The 12,769-nt window shown below is 40.3% G+C and overlaps 1 protein-coding gene across 4 annotated transcripts in view; it reads right to left on the minus strand.

The window, feature by feature from the left end:
- Window positions 1–12,769, minus strand: part of atg7 (autophagy related 7) — a 198,384-nt gene that overhangs the window by 58,720 nt on the left and 126,895 nt on the right. For 2 of the 4 annotated variants that reach the window (XM_062969989.1, XM_062969988.1), the window contains exon 18: window positions 1–12,769. This exon is cut by the window's right edge and continues 29,828 nt beyond it. The exons of the other annotated variants lie outside the window; for them this stretch is intronic. The gene's annotated coding sequence lies outside the window, so the exon portion shown is untranslated. 4 annotated transcript variants of the gene reach the window in all.

Below are 12,769 nucleotides of genomic sequence, written 5' to 3' on the forward strand. Positions count from 1 at the left end.
TGCTATGTAGTAATTACTGTATTTATGAATTTAGCACCAAAATATCACGATATATTGAAAACATTGACTACAAAAATGCGTTGGATAATCCAGAACGTTGGATAAGCGAGTGTTGGATAAGTGAGACTCTACTGTATTTGGAATCCTCTAGTTGTGCCCTAATAACCCATCAAATGGCAAAGTCCAGGATTCGACAAGATGCAGCAATTACAGTTAACCAGAATCATAGTGCTATAACTGAATAGTGTGAAAGGGCCCTAGGTCTCAAAATTCTCATATTGCAAGCTGCCTTGAGTCCTAATTGAGAGAAAAGTGGGAAATCAATCAAATCAAGTCAAACAAATATATTATTATTTTTAAAAAAATGCACAACATACACTATGACAGTAGTTCTCAACCTGTGGGTCCCCAGGTGTTTTTGTTGTGACTGCGCCTTCGGGGATTATGGTTGATGGTGATGGGATTAGAAGAGGAAGGAAAAACCCTCGTGATGAGGGTTCATTGGAGGAGTTGCGCAGGAAACGGATTAGAGAGCTCAATGGGGAATCTTCTGAGAAAGATTCAGATGGGGAGTTTGGGGAAGAAATGGATGCTGGGGAACAGGTGGTGGCTGGGGAAGTGGGCACTGAATGGGCACAGCCACCGGAGATGTCTGGGGATTTGGGGCCTATGGATACTACTGAACCTGGGGTGTGTGCAGGAGCAGATCCCACTTGGGATGCTTGGAGAAGGGAGGATGGTTCTTTAAGTGTTCATGGGGCTAAGTATGGCCAGGATGATTGGGACTCCGACGAACTATTAGGCACTCCTGATCCACGAGCCCTAGCTGTGTGGAGTTCGGACTCTGAGTAAGATCTGGGACACCTGTTGTTTGGGTGTGAGTGTTTGGTCACCCAAGAGGAAGGGGAATAAAATGGGAATGTTTGGCCATTTCACTTTGCATGTGGCAAGGTGTTGCTGAGGCGCCATTGGGATTTCTGTGCATTCATGAAGACTGGACTGGGACTGTGCTTCTGATGTAAGTTATCTGGGATTGCTCTGCAACGGAGGGCTGGAACTGTGTGGGTTTCCCTGGACTGCACTCTGATTACTATTTCTAGCTGCTGTTACCATCGTTGCTTGGCTCTTTGTGCCTTTTCGCGGACCTGGTTTTGATGACAACATCATCAACAAGGGGATCAGCAACTCTTGATCTAATCTTAACAAATGTGGAAGACCTGATCAATACAGTTGAAGTGGTTGGATCCTTAGGGGCAAGTGACCATGTGCTCCTGCAGTTTGCAATACAAAGGAATGCTGAAACTAAGACAAGTCAAACACGCATTCTGGACTTTAAGAGAGCTGACTTCCAAAAAATGAAGGAATTACTGAGCAGCATTCCGTGGACGCCGATATTAAAAAACAAGGGAGTTAAGGATGGATGGGAGTTTTTCAAAAGTGAAATACTCAAGGCGCAAATGCAAACAGTGCCAACAAAGAAGAAAAATAAGACAAGTGCAAAGAAGCCAGAATGGATGTCCAAAGAACTTCTAACTGAGCTAAAGCTCAAAAGTGACATGCACAAGAAGTGGAAAAGGGGAGAAATCACCAAAGAAGAATTCAAACGTATAGCCAACACCTGTAGGGAAAAGGTTCGCAAGGCTAAAGCGCAAAATGAGCTCAGGCTTGCCAGGGACATAAAAAACAACAAAAAAGGCTTTTTTGCTTACGTTGGTAGAAAAAGGAAGAAAAAGGAGGCGATAGGGCCATTGCAAGGAGAAGATGGGGTGATGGCGACAGGGGACAGGGAAAAGGCAGAACTACTTAATGCCTTCTTTGCCTCGGTCTTCTCAGAAAAAGAAAGCCATCTTCAACCTCAGCAACACGGAATGGACGAAGGATTGGGGGAAATCCAACCCCAAATAGGGAAACAAGTTTTCCAGGAACACTTGGCCTCTCTAAACGAATTCAAGTCCCCAGGGCCAGATCAGCTACACCCAAGAGTACTGAAGGAACTAGCGGAAGTTATTTCAGAACCACTGGCAATTATCTTCGAGAGTTCTTGGAGAACGGGAGAAGTCCCAGCAGATTGGAGGAGGGCGAATGTGGTCCCTATCTTCAAGAAGGGAAAAAAGAACGACCCAAACAATTACCGTCCGGTCAGCCTCACATCAATACCAGGCAAAATTCTCGAAAAGATCATTAAGGAAGTGGTCTGCGAACACTTAGAAACAAATGCGGTCATTGCTAATAGTCAACACGGATTTACCAAAAACAAGTCATGCCAGACTAATCTGATCTCTTTTTTCGATAGAGTTACGAGTTGGGTCGATACAGGGAATGCTGTGGATGTAGCCTACCTGGATTTCAGTAAGGCCTTCGACAAAGTCCCCCACGACCTTCTGGCAAACAAACTAGTAAAATGTGGGCTAGACAAAACTACGGTTAGGTGGATCTGTAATTGGCTAAGCGAACGAACCCAAAGGGTGCTCACCAATGCGTCGTCTTCATCATGGAAAGAAGTGACAAGTGGAGTGCCGCAGGGCTCCGTCCTGGGCCCGGTTCTGTTCAACATCTTTATTAACGACTTAGACGAAGGGTTAGAAGGCACGATCATCAAGTTTGCAGACGACACAAAACTGGGAGGGATAGCTAACACTCCAGAAGACAGGAGCAGAATTCAAAACGATCTTGACAGACTAGAGAGATGGGCCAAAACTAACAAAATGAAGTTCAACAGGGACAAATGCAAGATACTTCACTTCGGCAGAAAAAATGGAAATCAAAGATACAGAATGGGGGACGCCTGGCTTGACAGCAGTGTGTGCGAAAAAGACCTTGGAGTCCTCGTGGACAACAAGTTAAACATGAGCCAACAATGTGATGCGGCTGCTAAAAAAGCCAATGGGATTCTGGCCTGCATCAATAGGGGAATAGCGTCTAGATCCAGGGAAGTTATGCTCCCCCTCTATTCTGCCTTGGTCAGACCACACCTGGAATACTGTGTACAATTTTGGGCACCACAGTTGAAGGGAGATGTTGACAAGCTGGAAAGCGTCCAGAGGAGGGCGACTAAAATGATTAAGGGTCTGGAGAACAAGCCCTATGAGGAGCGGCTTAAAGAGCTGGGCATGTTTAGCCTGCAGAAGAGAAGGCTGAGAGGAGACATGATAGCCATGTACAAATATGTGAAGGGAAGTCATAGGGAAGAGGGAGCAAGCTTGTTTTCTGCTGCCCTGCAGACTAGGACACGGAACAATGGCTTCAAACTACAGGAAAGGAGATTCCACCTGAACATCAGGAAGAACTTCCTCACTGTGAGAGCCGTTCGACAGTGGAACTCTCTCCCCGGGGCCGTGGTGGAGGCTCCTTCCTTGGAGGCTTTTAAGCAGAGGCTGGATGGCCATCTGTCGGGGGTGCTTTGAATGCGATTTCCTGCTTCTTAGCAGGGGGTTGGACTAGATGGCCCATGTGGTCTCTTCCAACTCTACTATTCTATGATTCTATGATTCTATGACTGCACTCTCTTTGGACCCTGGATTAGAATTTGACCTTGCTTCTGTTTTCGCTTTTGATTGATGACTACTCTTGGTTTTGACTCCTGGCTTGCCCTCCGGACTCTGCTGCTGTCTCCTGACCTGACCTTGGATCCTCCTGACAACGTCTCTTCACCCTCCTCTTGGAGCTCTTGGCTTTATCTGCACCGTGGAAGCAGTTTACTGCATTTCTAGTTTGTTTGTTTTCAGACCAGTTTGGTGTTTTCTTTTGGGAACTGTTCCTTTAAATCCACAGAGCCGGCTGGCTGCTACAGAAAGGGCTTGGACCCAAAAAGTGCCTTTTGCACTAAGTTTGTTTAGCTTTGTTTTTCCTGCTTGGAGTTCCGGATTTCAGCTACTCATTGCAGCTTTTGGAAGGTTTCAAGTTCTTGTTTATATTGCCTATTTTTTAGTAGTCAACTCAATTTGTTTTCTAAGCTGAACTGAAGCGTCTTTTTAGTTTTATTTGAATGCCTGCGTGGATAAATAGCTTGGCTTGTTAAGACATACTTTTGAGTTATATTTTTGTTCCGACTGCTCTTGAAACACTGATAGTGAAGTGTTTCAAGATATCTTCTATGTTTATGTTTACTTTTTGGCTTATCTCCTGAATAAACTCTGTTTTGTTCGTTAATTGGCGTCTGACTCTTGACAGTTTTGGCCAACTTCTGTAAGTTGAGCCAAAACATCTGGGGACTCACAGGTTAAGAACCATTGCACTATGACCTTCACATTAACTGTGTGACAAGACCCCCCCCCCCCCCCCCCGTGGATAGCTGAAATTATGGATAATAGCAAACTCTATATTTTTATTATAGTTGGGCCCAAAGCATATCATAGCATTGGATACCCTAGAGCAGTGATTCTCAACCTGTGGGTCCCCATGTGTTTTGGCCTACAACTCCCAGAAACCCCAGCCAGTTTACCAGCTGTCTGGGGACCCACAGGTTGAGAATCACTGTCCTAGAGAGTGCCACAAACACTATCAGGGTAGGGAATATTTTTGGTGTGTGGGTAAGTGAAACCATGTTATCCAATTCAGACAGTAACTGTGCTATCATGATTTTTTTTTTTAGACCAAACTTGATTTGTAAAAGATATGGTGAAGCCATTAGGAAATCCAGGAAAAAAACAAGAAATTGAGATCCAACACAACTAGGAGGTTTTTAAGCAAAGGCTTGAATAGTCATCAATCATGGATACTTCAATTGTAAATTTCCAACAGTGACAGAGAGTTGAAATAAGATCAATCTTTAACTGTAATTCATCTTGCACAAAGAACTGCACCACTCTGTACAATTTTATTTTGCTAGGGTCTGCTTTGGCTAGTTATTCTTCCAAGACCGATAGAAATGCTAGTGTACTACTGTCATCTTGTATGTTTTTGCATAAGCTTTACAGGTACATTGAAAACAACTCTTTCTATCTCTTTTAGTTTGCTTAATTTCAGATAAGCCAGCAATCCTAAATCCAATAACCTGATTCTAACTTTAGAATTAAGATGTCTCAATTTGTCTCTCAAGAAAGAGGTTTTGCTTCTTCTTTCTCCTTTGGGATGAGAAGAATAAAAACTAGACTTTGCTGCTTAGAATCAAACCTTAACATGACCCACCTTCAGTAAGATTAATAATTCCACTAGTAAAGTTTTTTTTAACCTTATAGTGCTTTTGTAAACATACTCTAATTTATATTACTCAATAGCAACCACTATATACATAAGCATAAAAACAGATAGCATAAAATGATTCATGAGTGACAAAATCATGTATTCATTGGCCCTGGCAGATGTTTTGGAGGGTGTGGGTCAGCCTTCAGTTTTTAATATTCTTCGAAGTCTTGTTTGAACATGTTTATGGAGAATTAAAGTTGTTCTTTCCGTATAATCTCTTTTCTCTTAGATCTCAGTGAGTGAATGATTATGATTTCATTTGCTTTTAATTTTCATCATCTCAGATGAGATCATAGCATTCTGAACACAACACATTAGGTTCCCTGTTTAAAAGATGAAAAAGTATGCCAGCCTGTTTGTCAGTACCACATACAATGTATTGCAGTAGTTATTCCTTTATGTTACAAGCTTTTGAAAGATTCTTAATCTTCTAGAGTAGAGGTTAAAATAATGTAAGTTTTGAGATGTTGTTAGACTCGGCTTTTTCAGCATTCCTCATTAATGGCCATGATGCCTAGGGCTGCTAAGACTTACAATCTACTAATATGTGAAGCGCTGCAACATCCCCGGCCCAACAATTCTATATGTACATTGTTTATGAGCTTTTATTTCTCCCTGCAGTGACACTCAAATATGAAAAACAGACCCAGGTGTCCCCTTCTTATTGTGATAAATCATACCCATTCTAATGTAGAATTTCTTTTAAAATCTTGCATACTTGCTTATCCTGCAGTATTTCTGTTTTACAGCACAATTTTCTAATTAAATTACCTAAAGTGCACACAAGCTCAGAAACAATAGTGGGTGGTGTTTCCTGGAAAAGGGCGTTGCTTGACACACTTGGAATCACCAGATCCTGTACACTTTCCACCACATGACAAAGTTACATTCATGTCCAACTCTCAGAAATGAGTTAGAAGTGGAAACAATTACGTTCTTACTAGAACTGGATGACAAAGAAATACAGAGCTCTTTTTGGAGCCCAATTAATATGGGTTAGAATATCCAATTCCAATTGTTTTAAATCAAAGTACAGTAGAGTCTCACTTATCCAAGACTCGCTTATCCAAGGTTCTGGATTATCCAAGGCATTTTTGTAGTCAATGATTTCAATATATTATGATATTTTCATGCTAAATTCGTAAATACAGTAATTACAACATAACAATACCGCGTATTGAACTACTTTTTCTGTCAATATTGTTGTATAACATGATGTTTTGGTGCTTAATTTGTAAAATCATAACCTAATTTGATGTTTATTAGGCTTTTCCTTAATCCTTCCTTATTATCCAAGATATTCGCTTATCCAAGGTTCTGACGGCCCGTTTAGCTTGGATAAGTGAGACTTTACTGTATGTTAGCTACCACAAATTGTTCAACAGGTTACCTGAGGAGAATGATTTTCAAAATGCAACACAATGCAGAGAAAAATGAGAAGTGGATTCTTGAATGCTTCTAATTCCCTCTCATTTTTGGTGCATTTCTGGCAGCTCACAAGGCTCTTTGAGGGCCTCCAGAGTTGCCTACGTTGGCCACCCCTGTGTTAGACTGTACGTTAAACTGGGACACAACATGATATTGTGGCTTGAGTGTTGGACTAGAACTCTTCAGCATGATTCATGGAAGAGCAGGATACATACAGTACATACCCCAGTTAATGAAGTCTCAGAGAATGTAGCTATTTTTTTACAAAGAGTTTTAGGCTCATATAATGTGGAGTGGGCTCCTTCCCATTGACTACTCAGTGGAAGAGAAAGGTCCCAATGGTACCAGACCACCCACCAGGCTCAAAGTATAGTGATGAATCAGCTCCCTATCCCTAGCAACAGGAGATTAATTGTCAAAGTTGTTAATAAGTTTCCTGGAATTAAAAAGGGGAGACATACACAGAGGAAATGGCTGTGGGGAAATTCCCAAAGCCCAGTACTAGTTCAGTAAGATACTAGTTAACTCTTCGCATTCATGTTTTCTGTGATTCAGTCCTTCAATAAAAGCCTTCAAAAACTGCATTCAAAGCTTTAGGTTGCTACAATGATATGATAGTGTGTGTATGGGTGAAGCATACAAAAGTTTACTGTGTTGTTTTTTTAACTTCTGGAAGGCTTATCTATCTTGCATGTTGCATCCCACATATGGATATTGTTAGTTAAAATACTTATTGAAACACGTTAAACTTCTCATTTTCTCGCATTGCAGGAACCTACCTTTATTCTGATTTTTCTGTTGGGCAACAAATTTCCTGTTAAGGAGGCAATGCCTAGGGGCATATCAACTTGCTTGTGAGGTATACCAATTCATAAACTAAGATTTAAATCACAGATGGGAAACTAGGGATCTCCACATGATTTTTTTGCCTATCATTTCCACTGGCCCTAAGCCATGACAGGATGGTGATGGATTATGGGAATTAAAAGCAGAAGGCTAAAAATGAAGTGTCTGTATATTTTATGAAGGAAGAAAAGTAGCAATGCATTATACACTACTGAACATTTTGAATTTCTACTTGACAATTTCCAATCTCACTTCCAAGCAGTAAATATATTAACTATAGGAACTGGAACTGGTCATAACACAGGACAGACAGAGCAGTCTATTTCTAGTCCATTGGTTTTACAGGTGTTCTATCGTCATTTCTTTCTGCCTCATTTCAGCATCAATCAGTGAATTATTTTAAATGCATGGAAGTTTGTAGGACTTTATTGTTTTTTTTTTTTTTTAGCAAACTACACATTTCTTCAAATGCTTTAACCTAAAGCATTTTTTCCACCTAAGATAGTAAACTAATATTAAAGTGATTGGAGGGGGGAGGGGAGACTGAATAATTTCCATTGATGTATTATTCTAGAAAATGCAAATCAAGTTAAACATTTGAACACAATGAAATTCTTGAACAATCAAAGCTATAATGATTGTAATGTTAACATGAGGGAGATGTACATATAGGTTGTAAATATATATATTAACCGATCTCCCATGGATGTAAACTGGCTTTCCTTAGAGATCCAAATTTGGATGAAGTCATTGAAATATGTGAAATCACAAATGCTATTGTTAGGATTATAGCTAGCACATACTTCACTAAGGATATGATCCAAAGCAGACATCGATATACTCGTAAGATAACCCACTGTCTCTGTTACTGTCCTCACAGCGGGTGTGTAATTGTTGTGTGCATCAGAGCTGTGCTTTTGAGTAAAAGCCCATGTCTGAAAAGCAATGTTACCTATGGCTTAGTGCTGTACAAAACACCAGAAAATGAATTTAGGTTACAGCCTTAGCCAAAGTAACTCTATGGTTCAAGGACTAATAGCAGCAAAACAAGCCTGTCTTTAATGGTATCTATGCGTATCAAGTTTACTGTCAATATTTACAATCAATCACCAACTTTTTCTATTAGGAAACAGCCCATAAAATGAATAGTTAAGATATAAACACCACAGTAGGCTTCCTTATCCACAATTCTACCACCATTAAGTTAGTTAATATTATCAACAACTAATAATTAAAAACACATACAACATTATTATTTTAACATGACATTTCAATTTTCAAGTGTAGTTAAAAGTAAAAAAAGTTATAAAATAGCAATCAACACAGAAACAGTAGAGAAAACTACAGAAGAAATCAATCTGCTTGGATATTTAGAATATGAGAAGTGTGTCCTTTAAGAAAAGACACAATCCTGTTCACCTTTCTGCACTCTCTTCAAGGATACTGTTGTAGTCCAGTCAGTATGCAATGTTGCAAGTAGTAGTAGAGGTACCAGTAGGAGAACAAGGGGTAATCGCGAGCAGGTGTTAGATGAGGAACAGCAAAGGGAACGGATCCGGGATATACTTATGGCGCCTACTGATGAGGATACATTTGAAAGGTTTTCAAGTGGTGAGGAGTCAATGAGTATGGAAAGAAATGTGGTGGATGGGAATAGAGGCACAAAGAAGGTTACTTGGGAGCAGGAATCGGATGAAGAATGGGAGAGGAAGAAGATCCGGGATATATTTACTGCTCCCACAGATGATGAATCATTTATGCGTTTCTCTGGAAGTGATGGGTCTGGGAGTGAGGAGGATGGGGAGAACACAATGGATTGGACTAGGGTTCAAGAGATTGGGAACATATGTGCAGGAACCAGTTTCTGGCGATACGGGACATGGGGATTGGCAAATGGGAGATACATCCGAGTCATGGGGAAACCTAAGTCTTGACAGAAGATGGAGAAACTGGAGAGATGGAAACAGGGGTTTGGGTGTGGCTGCTAGAGATGATGATGGGGTGGAGGCCAGCTCATCATAGGATAATGATGTGTAAATTAAAACTGGGCTCTGGAATGAGGAATCTTTGCAGAAGGCAAAGTGTCGGTTACGTATTGTGTGTATTTTGTCCTTGCCTGTTCTCGTGTTGGGTTTTGGGTTCGGGTTCTGCAGCTTGGAGTTCTGTTACCTGGGAATCCTCAATGTTTGGACTGGCTTAATGTGAGTGCGGCTTTCTCCCTTCCTGGACTCTTGGATTGATTCAACAACGGCTCTGTTTGACTATCTTTGAGACGACGTTTGGACTGGCTTATCATGAATATGACTTTCTCCCTTCCTGGACCCTTGGATTAATTTGACTACGGCTCTGTTTGACTATCTTTGAGACAACGTTTGGACTGGCTTATTGTGAGTGTGGCTTTCTCCCTTCCTGGAGCCTTGGATTAGTTCGACTATGGCTCTGTTTGGCCACTTGGGAAACGGCGTTTGTTCAGACTGCCTTTACGGCGACTTTGGGACTTCGGCTGGATTTGTTTGCAACTAACTCTTTGGATACAGCGCTATCTATTGGAACCCTTTGTTACAGCGCATTTTGCTTCCTGTTTATTTTGACTGAGTTTTAATCCGGGTTTTCTTTCCATTTAATCCGGATTTACTTTCTGTTTAATCCGGGTTATTTTCCGGTTGCTTTTTGAGGCCCAGTTTGGGTGAACTCTTTAAGTTTTGACCAGAGACACTGAATTAAAGTGTCTCTGAGCGTATTATTGCTTTATAATAAACCTTTTGTTGGACTTCAAAAGTGTGTGTGGCTCTTTAAGGCCTCTGTGTCTCGACAGATACTCTATTCCATCTCATTCCATTCCTCTTCCATGGTTCCCTCTATATATTTGGCATCTACTATGCAATGCTGGGCTGTTGAGTATATACCTTTTATTAGTGCATCCCCTTCTAAATATCTCTTGTGGTTCATAAAATCTTGGGATTTCTCCAAGCCTGCTAACACATCCCTATTGCTATGCCCTTTTGGTTATATGTTCCCAAATGGTGAATCCGTTCACTGTTAGTATATAAAATATTTTTTAGAAGAGTACTTTTGAAAATATAAGAACAGCAGCTATTTCCATTTAATATCTCTCAAATGGTTCTCTTTTAAAGCAAGGACTTCTGGAACAACTTTCCCCCTTTATTTGAAGGTTATGGAATACTAAGGCAGTTCATGAATGCACTGTTTTACTGTTTGTCCAGGAAACAGAGACACCTCCTGTCAAATCACACACTGGCATATATCCTATCAACTGAATTTCAATGATGGAGAAATATTTTATGGGGATACTTATGTTTGTGTCTAGAGAAGGGGGTTCTCAAACTTTTTCAATCACTGAGCCCTTTTTGAAGCAAAGGTTTCTTGTGGAGCCCCAATAAATGGGCCAGGCCAGTGACAGATGGAGAGTGTCTGTATGAACTAATTCATAGTGATGAAAGAAAGAAAGAAAGAAAGAAAGAAAGAAAGAAAGAAAGAAAGAAAGAAAGAAAATTTAAAATGAAGAACAATTTTAACCATCACAAGCTTAACAATATTTCAGTGGGAAACTCCTGGGGTCATCCAGTCCAACCACGTTTTGCCATGCAGGAAGAGCACAATCAAATAGCCAAACAGCCTTTGTAATAATAATAATAATAATAATAATAATAATAATAATAATAATAATAATAATAATCAACAACAACAACAACAACCACAGAAACCCCAGAGGCCATACAGTCCAACTCCCTTTTGCCATGGAGGAAAAACACAATCAAAGCACTCCCTGAGCTTTAATTTCTCTGCATTTCTCAGGAGGAGGAAAGAGGAGGAGGCAGGAAGCAGCATGGCACTGTGGAGCAGCCCCTCATTATCACCTAAGGAGCCCCAAGGGCTGTGCAGAGCACAGTTTGAGAACACCTGATCTAGAGTAATCTGATAAAGTATTGAAAGAAAGGGCTTTATCAAAGACCATTGATGTTTTTGCACAATGAAAACAAATGTCTGTTTCGTTGCAATATAGGGTGGGTACAGACAACAGGCAGAGACATTGTGAGAATATGTTCTCCAGTTAATACATATTAATGATTGATCAGGATGTGATGTCTGAAATCTTTTTCATATGTAAAAAATCATCTTGTGTGAAGGGAAAGATATCTATCCTTGCCCAAGAGTACAGTGATCCCTTTTGACTTTTTTTTTTTACTTTTGCGGATTTGATTATTCACAGAACTGATTAAAATCTCTCTAGGAATTTCTAGAGCCTCCAGTGTGACTTTATGGTCAAATTCCTCTAGTCATGCTGGAGTACCTAAAGATTTATAGAGAAAACATCTCTCCAGACATCTTTTGCTCCTCCAGTGCAATTCTATGATCAGCTTCTAGTGGAAGTTGATCACCAAGTCATACTGGGAAACCTAGAAATTCCTAGAACGGTGATCTCTCAGGTAAAAAAATACTGATTTCTTAACTCATTGTTTTTCAATTTCATGAGGATCTTTGTGTTCCTAATTCCAGTGAATGTAGAGGGCAGACTGCATTTCCAGGAATGTGAATTATAATTGTATTTCAAAGTGGTTGTCTTAATTCAAGCATACTGCAGTTCAAGCTTTAAAAATAAGATCATTTTTAAATGTTTTCCCAGCCCTGTTCCCAATTACAGTCTTCAGTGCATCCTAAAACCTTTTCCAGAGGGCAGGAAAACCCACTGGCAAACATTTTTGGCTCAGGGAGGGAGTTGCATTGGGAATCCTGATGTTAACATCACACAATATTGCATTTTGGCCTAGTCTAAAGTATGGGGTTGGCAGAATGTTACAAAAGGCTATAGAATGCCAACATGTAATGTTGAAAAAACCAAGGGTGTGGTACGAAAACTGATGTCTTCCAGTAGTTTGAGCTGAAATTGACCATTTGCCAGGAAGTCTGAGGATGAAGGGCTGAGGATACAATGGATATAGGCTACAATATAAGAGGGTGAATGCATGGAAAACAGCACCTAATTTTCAGTAACTTCCCTCTGTTCAAGGCATCCAGCAATCAGAAATCTGGGTCTAGCTTTCAATGTCTCAAACAGAATTTAATTGCAGAAATTACCAGAGTATTATTCCAAACAGAATTAGCCTCCTTCATTCATGGCAATTTCAAGGGAATCTGCTTCCAAAAGAATTACTATTTGCAGTCCTTGATTTTATGCAGTAAATCTGCTCCGAGATTTGACTAATGTACAAATTGATTAAGTAGTACAATACAGAGAGAAATTAAGACCAGCTAAATTTGTTTCTATTTACATTGCAAAATGCAATCAAAA

Source organism: Anolis carolinensis, chromosome 2 (genome assembly GCF_035594765.1).
Source record: "Anolis carolinensis isolate JA03-04 chromosome 2, rAnoCar3.1.pri, whole genome shotgun sequence".
NCBI lineage: Eukaryota > Metazoa > Chordata > Lepidosauria > Squamata > Dactyloidae > Anolis > Anolis carolinensis.